The sequence below is a fragment of the Paroedura picta genome, chromosome 2 (genome assembly GCF_049243985.1).
Source record: "Paroedura picta isolate Pp20150507F chromosome 2, Ppicta_v3.0, whole genome shotgun sequence".
NCBI lineage: Eukaryota > Metazoa > Chordata > Lepidosauria > Squamata > Gekkonidae > Paroedura > Paroedura picta.
Window position 1 is genome coordinate 139,231,360 of NC_135370.1, and position 18,708 is coordinate 139,250,067.

An 18,708-nucleotide genomic window follows, 5' to 3' on the forward strand; every position below is an offset into this window, starting at 1 on the left:
TCCTTATGTTCATTGTTGTGGCGTGTCTGTATTTCATTTTGAAGGGATGTTTAAACATTACCATAGCGACCAGAGTCAGAGAGCATTAGGGCAGTGGGCCTCAGTAAAATTGTCAAGCGTTGAGTGGTTCCCGGTGATAAAAAGGTTGGGGACCACTGCTCTAAAGCACTGCAGTGATGCAATATGTTATTTCACAGAACTAAGTCAGCTTCAGGGCTCTCCCATATGTGAAATACTCATGATGACAGATTTTAAAAACATGCTGAAGGTTTCACTTACAGTGTGGATTACCACCTTCTTCATCCATTCAATCCAACTGAAAGCCAGCTTGGTATAGTGGTTAGGAGTGCGGACTTCTAATCTGGCAAGCTGGGTTTGATTCCATATTCCCCCATATGGAACCAGCTGGGTGACCTTGGGCTCGCCAAAGCACTGATAAAGCTGTTCTGACCAAGCAGTAACATCAGGGCTCCCTCAGCTTCACCTAATTCATAGAGAAAAGCTGCATATAAAAACCAACTCTTCTTCTAAAATAAATGTGCAATGCATTTAGTTCAAAATGTCATATATAGCTTGAAATGTTATTCAGGAAATCACTCTTGGGTAGTACTGGTCCTCCAAACTGATATGCCTTAGGGATAGAAGATGTATCTATGCAGACTATAATGTCATACTTTCTCATCTACCTCTGGCAGCTTTCTGAAATATTTTACCAATAATACATTGTGGCCCTATAGCTGCTTCTTATGAATTGCCCCCCATGTCCATACAACAAAACAGAGGCTCAATGGCAATCTTCTCCTTCCTGTCCAGTAACCTAGAGTAGTGACTGATAGCTAAGCAACATGATAACAAGTCCACTAGAAGAAGAAGAAGAAGAGTTGGTTCTTATATGCCGCTTTTCCCTACCCGAAGGAGGCTCAAAGCGGCTTACAGTCGCCTTACCATTCCTCTCCCCACAACAGACACCCTGTGAGGTGGGTGAGGCTGAGAGAGCCCTGATATCACTACAAGCTAGTAGAGTAGTTAAAATGTCAGGACAGGGTAGTCACAAAATACAATTTTGAAATAAAGTCCAAAACCTAGCATATAAAGCCAGAACACAGATCAAGGTAAAGAGTGCTGTCGCGTCACAACCAACTCATGACAACCTCATGAAGTTCCACCTGATGAGGTTTTCAAGGTAAATGAGCAGTGGTTTGCCACTGCCTTCCTCTAGAAGAACATGCCGTCCAGTCATAACCAACTCATGGCAACCCCATGAAGTTCCACCTGACAGGATTTTCAAGGCAAGAGATGAGCAGTGGAGGTTTGCCACTGTCTTCCTCTAAAAGAATGTCCCATCGAGCCACAACCAACTCATATTAATCCCACTGACAGGGCACTCCAGACTTGAGATGATTAGAGGCAGCTTGACCTTGCCTTCCTCCACTTAGCAGCCCCAATCTTCCTTGTACCTCCAAGTACTGACCGTGGTCAATCCCGCTTAGTTCCCAAGTTCTGATGAACTTGTGCTATTCAGACTGTATGTTGCAAGAAAATCTAGGTGGACAAAAAGATTACTCTAAGCACAAGATTTACAGGGGGTATGTGGTTACTTTCTCCCCCACTGAACAACTGTAATCCACAATGAGATTTTTAACTGAATAAAATGATCCAAAAATGCTGGGTAAGTACAGAAATAAAGTCAAAATCTAAACACTAGGAACTGCAAGTTACATATAAAAATTCACCACACTTATATCTAGGGTTGAGCGCTTCGGCATCCGAAGTGGCCGCTCATGCCCAAAGCAGCCAGTGCCGTGTTGCTGGGGGGGGGGGGGTGTCAACGCAGGTGCCTCTGACTGCAGGGAGAGCTCAGGAGGACCATCTGGCCCAGCTCACCACCTGGCCTTCCCTGCTCTGCAGGAACAATGGTGCGAGGGCAAAGGGTAGTAGGGCTCCTACAGAGCATGGCAGCCCAGCTCGGCCACCCTGCTCTCCAGGGGCCCTTCTGCAGCCCATTTTATAAACGGGCTTTGCTACTAACTCAAATATATTGTCCTGCAGAAATGCACACCCACATGCTTTCTGAACACCTGGGAAGCCAGAAGTCATTCTATTAGTTTTCCATGTCCCCACTTCAATAAAGTTTGTGGAAAAGGGTTGTTTCCCGGTATACAAGAGCTTATAGAAATAACAATATATGATTCCCAACCATGCAGTTATTTCCAGGTTCTCCATACGGTGACAGGAACACACCAGCTAACCAGCAAAAGCTTTTGCGCAATTTAGGCCCAACTCCAATTATGTCAACAAATCAGTTCATTTAAAAGAGGCCTTTTCCTGTAATTTTGGCAGACCTTCTTAGAACTCCTTAAGATCACTTCCACCTTTTTCAAACATGTTTCCTTTTTCCCCAACTGGCTGGTCAATTATTGTTAAATATACTAGGGGGGAAATCACCTTTTTCAAAGCTGTCTTACTAATTTAAATCAGTGATCTACTTAACAAGAAAAGCAAGTAGATAACAAAAGACAGTTTTGTGCATCTTTCGTATGTAAACCAACAGAAGGGAATGGAACAAATAAGGGGAACAAAGCTACGGAGTGTTTTGAAGGTCAAAGTTTGCCAGTGTAGGAGTGTAGAACTTGACCACTTAGTGCAACACTTATTCCAACATCTGAAAGTTTATCACAAAGGTAGCTATTGAAAACAGTAACTTCGCCAGGTTTTGGCAGGGAATTTTTAGGGAATAAATCAGAATAATGTATTGCTGCACAACAGTGTTTTCAAAAGGACATCTATTTTTCACAATGAAGCAGAAAGGCGTTATGTCAGAAGATGTGCCAGGCATTGTTCTTGTCACTTCAAGTGGGACTCCTAGGAGAGGCTTAAGAACCACATGCTTGAAAGATATATTGATTTTGCTGCTGCTTCAGTTACAAAAGCATAACAGCACTCCTTGGGATCTCAAAATAAGCTGCACAGATAAAAAAGGTACATCTAAAAGACACCAGATCAGAGAGCAATTTGGGAGGTTTACATTTGTTTTGATGGGAAAGTACAATAAAAATAGGAAATAGATCAAAGGTTTGCATATTAAGAAAAGCTTTATTCCCCAGATATATTTTACACAATTTATACTCCAACCTTTGTCCCCAATGGGAACCCAAAAAAGCTTATATCAATCTCCCCTCCTCTGCTTTACCCACACAAAACCCCTGCAAAGTACATTCGGCTGAAACTGTGTCGCTAGCTGGCCCACTCCAGACAACCTTTCATGACACAGTGGGGATTTGAAACTGGGTCTCCAGTTAAGACGACTCCAATACGAAAGAAATCAACTAAGAAACAAATAAGCGTTGTAGGACAGGAAACATATCCTACTAAAACTCTCAAGATGCAAGCCCAATGAACACAGCAAGGCTGGAGTCTAAGAAAGAAGACTAGCATCCCTGACTTCATGTGTAAGACCTCAACATTCAGACTTGACAGCAAGTGGCAGAAATGTGCTTAGGATCACAGCATTCCTAGAGGAATCTTCATCATTAACCCTTTGATAACCAAACCACTAGAGGGGTGGGTGCAAGCAGCACTGATTTCGACATGACCACATATTATTGTGGGTGCAAGCAGCATGCATCTCTAGACTGCATGAGGATTCTTGGACCAGCTCCCACCAACCAGGCTTCCGTTCCACAGTTCGATTAAGAGGGCAGAAATATCGGGAGTGGGGGGAGGGGCACCCAAAGCATGCCAAAGATCCCAAGACTCAGGATTTCCCCGCTTAACTGAGCGGATTTCAAGGTTATGGAAGGGTTAAGCCGCCTGAAGTCTGTGTGGTTTCGAGTCCAAGGGCTTTTTCTTCGGGCGAGGTCTAAACAGAGCGGCCAGATGCCAGGGGTTTGCTTAGCCCCGTGCATCTAGAGTAGTTTGGCCGAGTTTGCCCCGAGCGCTCTTGGCAAACAGAAGCAGCTCCCGAGCGTCGGCTTCTAAGCCCTCTTCCAAGCCGCCTTTTAGGGTTTACTCAGCAGAAACCAGAGTACCTCGTTCAGATCCCCGAGACACTTAAGAAGCCCCGCTGCGCAACCCACCCGACAGCAAACACGCACCTACAAAGAAGCTACGCATCGCCTCTACCAACTCCCGCCCGGGGGCGTTTGGCCGAAAGGATCGGGGCCACTTTAAGCCGCCAAGGAATAAAGAGCGCCGTCCGCCGCGAAGTCTGGCAGCGAGCAAAGCCTCCGCCTAATGGAGTCAAACACGCGCTAAGTGGCTCCCTGACGACGAGCTACACCCCTTCCTTCTCCCCGCCACGAGAAAGCCCGTGGCCGGCTACTTCTTTGGCCACCCGCGCCAGCCAGACTCCTCCGGAGTTGAACTCCCCGGCGACTCTCAAGCTGAGGGCGAGCCTGGCGCGCCTCCCTCCCGCGCACAGCCTCCCTGGAGCCTCCGGGAAACGCTCCCAACTTCGGCGCCTCCGACGGGCGACCGAAGCCAAGTTGCGCGGGAAAACAGCGCCGCGTCCCCACCGCGGGAACCGCTGCGGCAGCGGGGCAGGCGAGCAGCCTCGCGCCGGAGAAAGCTGGCGCTGTGCGCGGCCGCCTCCCCGAGGACTTACCGAGCTCTCCGCGGCCGTCTCTGCTCGGCTGCAAGGCACGGCGCTCCCCGCCCTGAGCTTGTGGCGGTAGCAGCTCCCCGGGACACGAGGGAAGGAGAAACTCTCCGGCCGCTGCCCCGCCAAGCGCCGCTCCCGCATTCGCGAAAGTGGCTCCGGCTCTCGCGCGGCACCCTCGCGGCGGCGGCAGCGGGCCGGCCAGCTGTGCGGCCGGAGGGGCGAGGGGAGGGCACGTGCACGCGCCCAGCCAATGGCGAGCAGCCGTCTCTTCGCCTGCCTCTCTTCGCCCTCCTTCTTTCCCGGGCCCTGCGATCCGCCCTTCAGAGCTGGAGTTCAGGTGTGGGACTGTCCCGGGGAAGGAAAGGCAGTGGGCGGGGTATTGCTACAGAAGAATGATTGTCTCGAGGTGCTTCTCCGGGAATATATGGTGGTTGAACTGGCTGTAAGCTCATTTTGTGAACTTCGGCAGATGGTGAGTGGGTGGACAGGAAGGGATGTGCCAGGGTTTGTCTCTTGTGGCCGTTCCTCGCACACCCAGGGTATTGCTGATCCCCATTGTGGGAAGGTAGGTGCATTCCCTCAAGGCCAGGCTGGATTCTGGAGATTCGGGGAAGGGGCATGAAATTGGGGTCACTGTGGTTGAACAGGTAGTTGTGAGTCTGTGCATTGTGCAGGGGGTTGGACTAGATGATCCTGGAGGTCCCTTCCAACTCTATGATTCTAAGGTGTTAGTGGAAGGGACGGGGAGGCTTAAAGCTTATGAGTACAAAAAATGTGAACGTTTGACATCGTGACACATGGCTCAGTTATAATGCATAGCTTATACAGCAATCAGTTTGTTTCATCTTTCAATGCAAGAAGCTCTTCTTTGACTTACATCTGTTTGTGGAAAATGCCACTAAGCCACAGCCGACCTATGACAACGCCATAGGGTTTTCAAGGCAAGAGAAGCTCAGAAATGGGTTGAAGTGACCTGCCTTCACCTCAATCCCCTGCTACCTCTTGAAAGGATCCCATCCAAATACTTGCCAAGGCCAATCCTGCGTAGCTGCTGTGATCTGACAAGAATGGACTAGCCTAGGCTATCCAAGTTAAAACTTTTTTTATCTCAGTAGCATTTATATTCCAGAATATACGTTCCAGAAGGTACTTAAACAGAGTATGCTAATTTGGGATGCACAATTCTTTTAAAAAAATGCTAGCGGGTTTCTAATGTAAAAAGTTCAAGTTTCATTTGTGCTGTAGGAATAAGGACATATGATATCTTGGCATCTGGACATGTTGGTGCTGTTTGGTCTCCCTCCATGCCACCCTCATAAGAACCTTCCTATTTAAGGAATGTTATGTTTTTGCCGTCTCTCAGGTTTTGCTGTAATTGTAGTTAATTGGGGTTTTAATGGGTTTTTTATTGGGTTTTATTGTCTGGATAGTTTGTTGTGACCCGCACAAGACAGTTTCTGAGAGCAGTGGGCTATAAATAAAATAAATAAATAAATAAATAAATGAAATAGCACTGCAATGCTTTGTGTTTATTAAAGGTTGTTAGCTATCCTAAAACCAGTATGTCCTTCTGTTTAGATGTACATGACTATAGCCTTTTGCAAATGGTTTCTTGTAATTTATTATGGAGAAATGACCTGAGTTTACAATAACAAAGGGTCTAAAAAAAGAAGAATTCTGCCAGCTAAACGTATCTACTTTGAAGTATCTTGTATTTCATTGAGACTTGCTCTAAATAAGTGTTGCAGCCAAGTAATCAGATCCTTATTTACTTTCTTTTTGAAATCTTGCCTCCCCTCCTATGAGCTTGTCAGTATGCATGGTTCTTCCATTTTGCCTTCAAAGTTCCATACCTCTGGAAGGCACAGTAGGCTGACAAGTGAGCTACATGATCAGGTGGTGATTTGAACCCAAGATTTTCCAGTCTTAATCTGACAATAATATTTATTCCATACCAGATTCTGTGCAGAATTGTGTTTAAACTCACTGATGCTCATAGGCTTAACTCTGTGTGACACTGCATAGGACCGGGCTTCAGATTTAATGCTTAAATGTCAGGTTTTTATTAACCCAGTGACATGTTTGGATTTGGTGGACCTAAGCAGCAAAAAAGAGCTTTTTACAAGTTTCCCTTACAGAAGTAAATATGAAAGTATGATACTTAACATAAAGTCAGGGTTATGTTGCTACCTGCACACAATGTGACAACTAATATTTGACTACACAGAGGCTGACTTGGAGATTTCGCTTTATAGATTTCCACTGTTTTCTATTAGGCTTCTGTAAATTCAAGAGTGTCCTGCCTTTCTTGGTACAAGAGTTGACCAATATCAGTATCTAGGCTAATGGATGACCGGCTCTGTAGTTTCTTTAAGCCATCTATAATCAGTGCTCTGAAACCTCTTGGTACAAAAATAGATGTATAAATAGATGACAGGCTAAATTCCCAGTTTTACTGAAGTTGATAGCACATTTCCTATTGATTTCAATATGACCACATATTATTGTGGAGTTCATCTGTATTACAGACCAACTGTCTATATCAAGGGTGGTCTTGGGAATTATAGTCCATGGACATCTGGAGGGCTGCAGTTTGACTACCCCTGGTCTATATACTTAAAAGTACCATAGAATTCAGTGGGGACTGACTCATGTAAGAGTGTGAAGGAACATGTAAAAACGGAGTACTTTCAGCATACTCATGCAAATATATCTCCAAGGACATTAAATGGAATAAGCACCTTTCCAGACTCCTATATAATGAGGAAATAGTAATTTACAGATAAGAACTGAAGTACAAAGTGAACTGAGTTTACAATAAAGTCTGTGGCTAATCCAGGAATTGAATTTCTTAACTGATGTTAGCGTCTGATATTTTGATTTGTGGTTTTTAAAAGGAGGCAAGTACAACAATGGGCAGGAGAAGGATAGGCAGAACTGCATTGTATTCATAAACCCTGAAGTTGCATTCAAACAGCAACCATCAGAAATCCATATCTAATACTGAAGGCTCTGCAGTGGTAACTATATTACAACTATAATTAGTAATTTATAATTAGTAATTTATAATTAGTAATTTATAATTAGTAAACTATAATTGGTAATTTGTTTACTTAATTAAGCCTCCCCTTTTCTCCTCAATGGGGACCCAAAGTGACTTACAATTTTTAACCCATTTTATCCTCACAACAACCCTGGGAGGTAGTTTAGGCAGAGTGTGCGACTGGCCCAAGGTCCTGGCAAGCTTTAATGGATTTGAACCCAAGACTTCAGACTGTCATCCAATGCTCTAACCACTACACTGTTAAAACATTTGAAAAGGCACACAGGGGGAGGGGGACCAATATCACCTGGTCCCTGCACACCATTGGCTGTTGAGACATTTCTAAGTGGCTGGATACTTCTGTAAGCGTTGCATCCATGGGCCCAGTCTGTGGATTCCATGACATTTAATTTGGCCTAAGGGTAATATGACACTAAAATGGCAAAAAATGTGACTGACAGTTACTTGACTTTATTAGCCCTGATCCCTGCCCTTAAATTGTCAGATGATGCCTCCCTTTACAAATACTGTGTTGTTTGCTTTTACTGTGGAGTAAGTTCATCCCCCACCCGCCAACTGCACTAAGAGCCTTCCTTGACAATTAGGATAAGGCAAGCTCATCCTAATTTTTATTGTGTGTCTTTGAAAAAGTGTCATACACAAAATAAGATTTGGATCTTAATTCACCAGTGCTGAAATGTATAGTACTTTTCAAATTCACAAGTCAGGCTATTCTTTTGGAACTGAAAATTATTGGGGAGGTATTAACTTGTGACATGAAAAAAGAAATCCTTTCACAAAGTGATAGCACTGTAGAGAGCATAACACGTCCTTTGTTGTGCAATTCTGTATCAGGCTCAGTAGCAAATAAACAGCCATGTAAAACAACACTGCTATTCAGTCAAGGGAATCTGGTCTGACAACATCATAAAATATAAGACAGAAGCTTCAGTAGTTTTGAGTATCAAGAAGACTTAATATTCCAAGGACACAATTTTTATACCTTACAGGTTACCTTTGAAATATCTACATCCCATATTTATTTATTTATTCAGGCTCCTCACAGTTAAGTGGTATGTTAGGTTTTTTTTAAGTATATGTCCTTAACAGCTGCCTAACAGTTAAGATTTACAACAGATTGGTTTATTTCCTAGATAGAGACAAAAATTGAGAGCACTGCGTCTGTTAGACCAGTGGTCCCCAACCTTTGTATCACCGGGGACCACTCAACGCTTGACAATTTTACTGAGGCCCGGTGGGGGGGGGTAGTTTACTCCTCTACTCTCAACCACTGCCCTAACGCTCTCTGATCGCTATGGTAATGTTTAAACATCCCTTCAAAATAAGATACAGACACTCCACAACAATGAACATAAGGAACACTTTATTTTCATGGAAATTTTAACTCATGACAATGACAAATCAATGGGAACCCTGAGCTTGTTTCTCTGCAACGAGATAGTCCCATCTGGGAGTGATGGGAGATAATGACACCCAAAATGTGTTGTAAAGGGCTGGGGGGGATGAAGTAAAGGGCCGGGGGGGGGGGAAGAGAAGGATGAAGTAAAGGGCCGGGGGGGGGGGGAGTCCGCGGCCCACAGGTTGGGGATCGCTATGCTAGACTTCTGTTTCTCAAGCTGAATAAAAACCAAGAAGCTCTTTTCAGTACTATTAAGCCAACCCATTCTAAGAAAGAGACACTCATGCCCACTAATTATACCAAGGCTCCATCTTAGATCTGGAGAAACTCTTTTCTCTGTTAGTGTGATTCTGAATCATGTATTATTTAGATATTTATCCGGTACATTTTCCCTTCCTCCATTTTATCTTTTTAAAACTGTGAGGTAGATTAGGCTGAGACAGAAAATGTCTGGCACAAAATTACCCAGCAGGCTTCCTTGGCAGAGTGGGGATTCAAACCTGATACTCCATATCCTAATCTGACACTATATCATGACCCTTTATCTGACCAAAGCCATCAAACAAACATTGCCCCAAATTTGTTTATTTTTCAAACAGGAGGGAGCCCTCCAACCTCCTTCCAAGTCTTCAGGAATAGCTCTATTGCAGTAGTTTGAATTAGGCTACTTTCTGTGTCTAGAATATTGGTATCTAAAAGTATTTTTCCATGAAAAATAGATATGAACAAAGTAAAACCAGGGATAGGATCATGTGGAAGGCAAACATCTCTGGAACTAACTCAAATTTGAATAAAATGAATTGGGAATACAGAACAGTATGAATATGGTTCAGTATATCTAATTCATGCTTCATTGGCTGCTGATATAACAGAATTCCTTGGGATTTCTAACATCCTCTAATTGAAAATGAAAAATTGTTTGGATGAGGTATAAGCACTGTAGAATAGTGGCAAGTTGCCAACAACCAGATATTTTCAAGTAATTATATTAGTCCTTAGCTGCTGGAAAACTTGGCTCAGCTACCAGTTATGATGTATTTCCAAATGCATAACAGATTCTGCTTTCATGTTCATGATGTCACTGCAACAGTGTTTATCACTGAACCTAATTGTTTGGGCCACTCAGGTTGTAAGGCCCCCCTGAGCTCTCACCCAGGAGCTTGGACGTCTCCACCACACTGACAGCCTGACAGACAACCCCTACTCCTATGGGTCCCCAGAAATGTCCAGCTATGGCAGGAAGCCAGAAGGAGGTGGGGAAGCTCAGGCAGAAGGCCCTGCAGCAGTGAGACACTGGGAGATGCTTCACAAAGAAAGCAGGGAGGCAGCCAGCCAGGGAGTCCACCCCTATGCAACTGAGGGAGCCAGTGGCTGGTCCCAGGCTCAAGCTCAAGGGTCCATGAGTCAAGGAAAGCCTGAGGAGTTGGCCCTAGAGGCCATCATCCCTGGCTGGAAGTCGTAGTCTGGCTGGAGGGCCAGAGCATGGAAGGAAGAAAGGAGCAGGGTTAAAATAAACTCAGTGGGATGGGGGAGAGAAGAGCTAGATTAGGAGGGGGAATAAAAAGGGGAAAGGAACAAGCACAAGGGGTGAGTTGACAGAGAAAGGAGAGTGATGGAACAGATAGATAGACAAGGAAAAGTTGGAGAAGACCAGAGGAAAAAGAGCAGGAGAATAGGAGGAGCAACAATGTGGAAAGTGTGGATGTGAGGAACACCTGGAAGAAGACCCTTACCTGCACAGAACTTGACAAAGAGGCAGCTAGGGGCTGTGGTACATTATTCAAGGCCAGTAGGATGACAGAGTGGAATCACTGCCCCCTTAAGGAGGGACTGATTGTTGACTGGCTACCCTATCTACTCTTAACCGTCCTCTCCCTTCTGGTTGCTTTGTGTAAAAGGACTGGAAATAAAAGGTAAGCAACCCCAGTGAGGTGCTTTATCATTTTCTGGAACCCGAGTCTTCTTTCCAATACAGCTGAGAGCCCTGACCCACAGGATGCGCACCCTAAACCTCACACTAATAACTCACAAACTTGTGACCCACCAAGCTGAGGGAAGCAGCCTACTAGCCATATTTCAAGATCTGTCAAGGCCAATGCATCTCGTTTATCTGCCCATTTAGCAACGCAAAAAGATAATGGGGAGGGAGGAGAGCTTCCAAATGGTGATTTCCATGAGCCTAAGGTGGCGGGTGGGCTATGTTCTGTGAAATGAATAACAAATTGTATAAGCCTGACCTAACAACACAGATTCAAAAGTGATTCATAATAAAGCACGGGAAGCACAACATAAAATTATGTGTCATTTGCTTGGCATGCCTTGCTATTAATTATCAGCCAGTGATTATTATATTAGCCACCTGTAGAGACTAATTATGAATCACTGGCTAGAAGGTAACTGTAAGTCCCTGACCTGAGAATGTAAATCCTGCCTCCTTTACTCCAGTTAGGCTTCTAACTAAATGCCCTTGGAGCACCCAGCTACTCAAATAAGGAAGTACAGATTTCTCTCTCACACAAACAGAGGTGGTCATTTTGACAGGTGCAGATTAAGGAGGTTCAGCAGTATGTGGAACTAATCCTGTACAATCTAGAGACATCAAAGTCTCAGGTGACTTCTCTGGATGCTCCTCTACTTGACTTCCAAGTTATGTTGCTTTGAAATTTGTTAAATGTTTAGAATTGAATGGTAAGTCTACCTGAAAATTTATCTATTCACAAACCAGCACCAACAGCTTAAAAATCTGTGGAAATGTCATGTCCATTCACCTACCTCAAACCTTGCCTTGTGAACCACAAATTGGCCAAATTTCATTATAAACATCCATTTGTGAGGTAGTTCATGCCCATCCTTACTCCCCACAGCAGATAGAAATAGTGCTTGTCTAAAATCTTTTTTTTAAATCTCTTTCATAAGATTTTCTTTAAAAATCACTTGGAAGGAATTGAAATATGATAATTCCAAATTGTAATGAGCACTTCAAAAGCTTAATGTGTATCAGAAATACCATCCTCTTTCAAAGACTTATTCATCTGGTTTGTTATTAGAATGTATATTCGCTGTTATTTAAATGTACTTTTTCACAATTGAATTTTACCACATACGGTTGAAAAAGACTACTTCAGATACAGTCATTACTAGCTAAAAGTGAATTTTCAGATCAGGTGAGGGGGCAATAAGTATATACAGCTTAAATGAGGAACAGAAATTCAAGCCTAGTGTTTAATAATATCTCTCTGTGGAAAATGCCTGCATACGTGTGACCTAAGCCAAAACTAGCCCAAGTTTTCTGCTATCCACCTTGGATTACAAAACCTGGATGAGGTATCAAACACCTAACAGATCACAATACATGGATGGTGTATTTATGGTTGGTGAGTCACAATTTATATAGGCCTTCAGAGCACCTCTAATGGTCTGGTCAGGTGTGAGTATCCAACTGCAACCACATTAACCATTTTTCCAAATTATCGAAACCGAGAGAGAATTCAAGATTCAAAGTCATTTCAGTCCAAAGTTCAGAATTTCAGAGATCAGGCAATCTTCCGGTCCAAGAAGTCAAGGCTTTCAGGATTCAAGCAAAATATCAGCATATAGTTGCTCAGACTTAATCCTGTACCAATTATCACTTTCAGCAGGTAACTGACATCCAGCCGTAAGGCAAGCATTTACTGTTATTGCTATTAATTTGATTTATTACCTGCCACTCCCAGATAGCTCGTGGTGGGTTACATGGGCCTGCATAAAAACCCCATAACAGTTTTTATTTATCCTTTTAGCCTGAAACTCTCCTCTAAGTCTATGCCCTTGCCTCTCTAATGGGCATGTGATCCTGGGGAGCTGGAAACAGACAGCTGCCTTTCACTTGCTAGATCAGAACTGGGGGTGGAAGTAACTCTGTACAAGCTCTTGGCATGCTTGCACCTCCTCTACTTGTTTGTTGACTTCTGCTGTCTCTGGTCTGGTTTTGCTGGCCCTTTCCTCCTCTGAGATGCCCTCAACATTGCTGAGACCTGGCTGACCCATGACAGTACCTTTCATTTAAGCTTTTTAAAATTGTAGGTTTCTAAACACAATTTGTCCTAATATAAATAACATATCTTGACTAAACCTTCAGCTAAAGGCACATGACACAGCAACCTTGCTAAATTGTTGTTTTGTGCAATTGTGTTTTTATATTTTTATTGGTTTGTTTTACATATACTTTATTTTAAATGCTGTTTTAATGTTGATATGTTTGAGTACTTTAATCTTTGCCACCTTAGGAAGTATATTTGAGTAGAATAAGCAAAAAAGCTAACCTGGTCTGGGCCTTTTCAAGAGCTGAGTGGGAGACTGTGGGAACCCTATCTGAGCCACCTTCTCTGAAAGAAAAGTGAGATATAAATGTCAACAGTGAGTTGCGACCAACGAGCAGATTCCAGAAGAATTATCTGGGTACCACATTGTCACTTACAAAGCTTTATTTGCCATCTGCTATAAATGTATTTTCTTTGTATGTGTTTGGAATAAATTACAAGGAGGACATACTGGGATTTTCAGTGGAATCCTAAAGAAAGTTACACCCTTTCAAGTGTATTGACTTCAATGGATTTAGAAGTGTTTAACCCTGTCTAGGAGTTCATAGTTAAGGTTCTAAGAATTATGCTACAGATGCTATGATGTCTCTAGGCTACAGAGTCTTTTTGCTCTGTACTCAATTGTTTTAAAGGTTTATAATAATGTTTTGGTGATTTTATAAATAAACTTTTGCTTCCTTAAACAGCAGAGCTTTTCAGGGTCATGGCCCTTGCTTTGCTGATTCCTTGAGGAAACAGTCCGAGAAGATAACTTCGTGGAATGATCTCCTCTTTTTCTTGCTACATGATTTCTGAGTTAACATTTTGCTGTGTGTAAAATAGGTTGAGCTATACTGACTTCCATGTCAAGCAATATCCAGTTGAGGCACTATACAACAGGTTGATTGACTAATCATTGTCTACATCATTATGTTAAATTAAAGATATCTTTGTACACTACACTGTACAATTGCATTCAAAATTCTCCAAAATCACAGGGGTTTCAGCTTCCATGTATTCTTTGAAGATCATAATACTGCCAGCAAAGCTCATTAGACAACAATGGAATCCATTATAGAAGTTTGTACCTGACTAGTGACATAAAATTGGTTTTTCCTATGACTATTTGGAAAAGTTTCAAATTTGAAAAAATTGCTTATTTCATATTGGCGGGGAAGCAAAAAAAACATACAACATAAGGATTGATTCATAATTAGGAGAATGAGGGAAGGGTTGATAGGTAATCCATGAAAGATGGTTTAATTATCCTCCTCAACATGGCTAATATGAACTGGGATGCCAACATTTTAACTTTATAAGATGCTGGGAGATCTGTGATTTAATTGTTTCTCAATTCCTGTTTCAGGGGAAGAAAACAATTTAAATTCAACATAGTTTTGTCATAGGTGATCCTGCACGGAGCAGGGGGTTAGACAAGATGGAATGTTTGGCCCCTTCCAAGTCAATGAGATCTAGCATTCTTAAGCCAGGAATGACAAGAGTCCTAATTGCAAGATTTATTCCTATAGATATAATGTTAGTAGCATGTTGATATATTTATCCTAAGAATTAGATTAACAGAGATTTTCATAACAAAAAGTAGAAGCAGACCAATATTACCTTTCACACTCACTGAATGTTATAACAATTATTTCTCCCTCTAGGATCGTTTCCTCTCATGTCAGTGCATAGCACCAACTAGTGAAAAAGGGACAGTTTGTGTGTGTGTGTGTGTGCATAATTAGAGTTGGGAAATGATGTTTGAGCAGATTCTAGAGCTATGTTTGGTTTTATCAATATCCAGAGCGGGGGGGGGGGTGATATTCTCCCAGGATTACTCTCCAGACTACAAAAATGAGGTTATCTGGAGGAAATCACATCATTAGAGGGTAGAAACTCTGGCACCAAATACCCACTGAGCTCCCTCCCCAGGCAATGTCTCCAAATATCCAGGAATTTCTCAAGCTACAGTTGGCACCCTTGCCCTTCATATATTTTGATAGTCTTCTACTTCACTCTGTTGTTTCCTCATGGCTTATTATACATTGGTAAGCTCCTTGAGAATGGGGACAGGTCTTTGATATCTATGCAACTTTGCATTAAGTGCTGTGCACATCTTAGTTTGTCATTACTGTAAGGCCTGTGTACCTGGTAAACACTTTGATTATGCTGTGTACTAAAACATGACTGACTTTCTCCTGATATATGTGGTCTGGTTATTTCCATTTCATTGCCTGATGAAGTGTGCTGTGCACACAAAAGTTTACAACTTGAATACAACTCTCGTTGCCACCGGACTCAAAATTTGTTCTGCTACTTCAGATCAACATGGCTACCTACATGAATCTCTGCACACTGATAACACAGTGTTAGCAGTAAATTATCTAACTGTAAACTTGGCTTATGGTCTATCCAAGCGACAGGCAGCAAAACTGGGTCACTTACACATCAGGTAGGAATATCAAAATACCAGGAGTATCTGGGCAACTCCCCAGCTATAGAGAAAAATATGATTTTGTACTTTAACCATCCAAACAAGCAATCAAGCAAACAAAATTCTTTCAAATTACTAAGGGGAGCTGAATGACAGTTAATGGAAGGGGAAGGGAGAAATCAGTCTCTTCATGACACTATAATCCCAGGGGGGTTTGACAGGTTGGGATTGGATTTCCAAATTGCTGATTTCCCCTTTGTGACGCCTCATGGGCCCCAGCCTATTATCATATGTAATAGTAAAGAGGCTGGCCCCTGTTACAATCATGAAAGAAGAGAAACAGGACTATCAAAAACAAAGGAAGATCCTCTAGTAGACTTCCTAAGGTATGCAGAAAACTTTGTAAATTAAATGGTTGAAGGCAAACAAAACTGGCCAAGAAAAACAGAATATGGTCCAGGAAGAAATAAAGAAGAATGTGCTGTGAGATCACAGCTGACTCATGGCAACCCAAACCAAGGCAAGACATAAGAAGTGGCTTGCCATTGCCTTAAAGGGGAGATGAAAGTGGCCTGTTTAAGACCCTAAGAGACTAGAAAACAACCTGCACCATGGTGTTGCCGCCTGAGTTTGGCAATTCTTTGAGATTTGGGGTGGAACCTAAGGACGGTGGGGTTTGGGGAGGGATGGGGTTGCAGCAGGGTATAATGCAGGGGTAGTCAAATTGCGGCCCTCCAGATGTCCATGGACTACAATTCCCAGGAGCCCCCTGCCAGCGAATGCTGGCAGGGGGCTCCTGGGAATTGTAGTCCACGGACATCTGGAGGGCCGCAGTTTGACTACCCCTGGTATAATGTATAATACAGTCCTTTTCTCCAGGGGAACTGGTGCTTTTCTTCCAAAGATCACTTACAATTCCAGGAGATCCCCAGGACCCACCTGGAGATTGGCAAGATTATTGCAGAGGAAAATTTTGGCAGTTGTGTGAGGGTTCTACAATTTCTCATAAGCTCCCAGCATGTAATAATAACTATTTGGCAACAGGTGACAAGCTATCAGGCTGGGAGATGGGAAACCACAATCCAAGAAGGCTGAATTTTTTCCAGACTTCCTAACAGGGGAGCTGAACGCTGTCATTAGCTCTAAAGGCTGTTTGTGAAACTTGGCATTTTCAGATTTGTAATCACTACTCTACATCTTTGACAACTAAAAATGGTTTTTTTTATGATGCATGATACCCTTTGCTTTCATGCCAGCAAACACATGAACATTCAGCATTGCTTAATGTAGTGCGAGCTCTAACAGCTCTGTAGGAGTTCCTAGAGTGAGCAGCAAGTCCCTGCAAAGCTAAAAAGAAGAAACAGGTCTCTCTCTAATTCTGTGACCCGACCAGGCAGGATTTGTGCTTAAAAACTGAAATAAAATATTGCCAGCCTGGTAGTGCTGGTGGAGCTGGCTGAGGAGGAAGGGAGAGCATAGCCATCAACTGCAAGCCCTGTGGAATTACAGTGACAGAGCCTCTTGCTCCTGTTTGCTTTCACCATTTGACTTGCCTTTGGGGGGCAAAACGCTACACCTGAAGCCCATTCAGTCAAATAGATCGATACTCTCAGCTGTTGATAGCAGCCTCAGATGCCATACCAACCTATCATACCTGATCCTAATCTCTCAAAAGGAAACAATGGAATGTTTTAAAAAATGTATTCAGTTCTACAGATATTCTCAGACTTCACCGGGGGTGGGGAGCTGTGAACATGTGGACAGCCATGAGAATTTTCACAATCTTGCCAGGCTTTGCTCTGTGTGAGACAAGGTCATTACTTTAATGATGATTTTACCTTTCTTTCCACAACCGGTTTTGACGTGATAGAAGAAGGCAGTTAAGAAAATCTGTCTCACTGATAAGTCAGCACAGCTATTTCCCTAAATTGTTTGGATATACTTTCTCTTCTCTTTCTTTTTAATGAAAATACTCCCAAGTAGGTCACTCACATTTTTATTCTTTCTGGTTGTCCTTTATGCCCTTCACGAGAATGTATTCCTTTGGAATCTTAAGTTCCTACTACAGATATAAGCTAACTTGGGTGTGTTAAATGCAAGTTTTATATGACATGTTGGCTTATGCCTTTGCTTTCAAGTTGCAACTGACTTAGGGTGATCCCAAGCAAGTCAGAAGTGATTTGCCATTGCCTTCCTCTGCAGAGTCTTCCTTCATGGTCCCTCATTCAAAAAGATATGAGGAGATTGGACTATATCATAATATTCCATATCCATGTAATCAGGGTAGCACAATATGCCGCTGTGGGATTAGCAGTAGAAAGAGGGCACACTCTCTCACACACTTATGGGTGTGTGTTATCAAGCTGTCTTTGCCAACCATCACTGACTGCAGGTGGGGAGGGGCCCTAAGCAAAACGATTTTCCATAGGTCCACAGTATCTCCACATCTGTGGACAGGACAATATACTCAAGTGAAGAGGGAACATGCATGCCCCATTCAAAACAAATCTGCAACATGCTCCATGATTGGGGGAAAATGCTTTCTCTACACGAAGGAGTCTCAAAGCGGCCTTCGTTTGCCTTCCCTTTCCTCTCCCCACAACAGTCACCCTGTGAGGTAGGTGAGGCTAAGGGAGCTCTGATATTACTACTCGGTCAGAACAGCTTTATCAGTGCTGTGGTGAGCTCAAGGTCACCCAGCTGGTTGCATGTGGGGGAGGAGCAGGGAATCAAACCCAGCTCACCAGATTAAAAGTCTGCACTCCTAACCACTACACCAAGTTGGACAATGAAGTAATCATACAGGAGGAGAGTTGATTTGTTTGAACTCTGGTGCTGGAGATTGCTTCTGCGGATTCTACAGATAGCAAAAGTCACGAACAAGGAAATACTAGGGTGCATAAAGCCTGATATAACCTTGGAAGGCAAAAATCATAAAACTCCGGCTCACTTACTTTGGCCATATCGTGCAATCCAACTCAATGGAGAGAGCAATTATGCTAAGACTGCTCAATGGTAAAAGGAAACCAGGCTGACAAAGAACATGGTTGTTAGATACAATCAAAATGACACTGGCCAGTGAATTACAAAAGCAAAAGATGTGGAGACAACTGAGCTATAGGATTATCAAGAGTTGGACATGACTGAATGACT

At 43.0% G+C, this 18,708-nt stretch overlaps 1 protein-coding gene across 3 annotated transcripts in view; it reads right to left on the minus strand.

The window, feature by feature from the left end:
* STXBP6 (syntaxin binding protein 6) overlaps window positions 1-4,875 on the minus strand; it is a 131,322-nt gene extending 126,447 nt beyond the window's left edge. Inside the window, exon 1 of one of the 3 annotated variants that reach the window (XM_077322993.1) lies at window positions 4,604-4,875. The gene's annotated coding sequence lies outside the window, so the exon portion shown is untranslated. Of the gene's footprint in view, window positions 1-279; window positions 406-4,094; window positions 4,278-4,603 lie in introns of those variants that run through there. The other 2 variants (XM_077322995.1, XM_077322996.1) reach the window with 2 other exon arrangements.
* Between the last annotated feature and the right edge of the window lie 13,833 nt (window positions 4,876-18,708).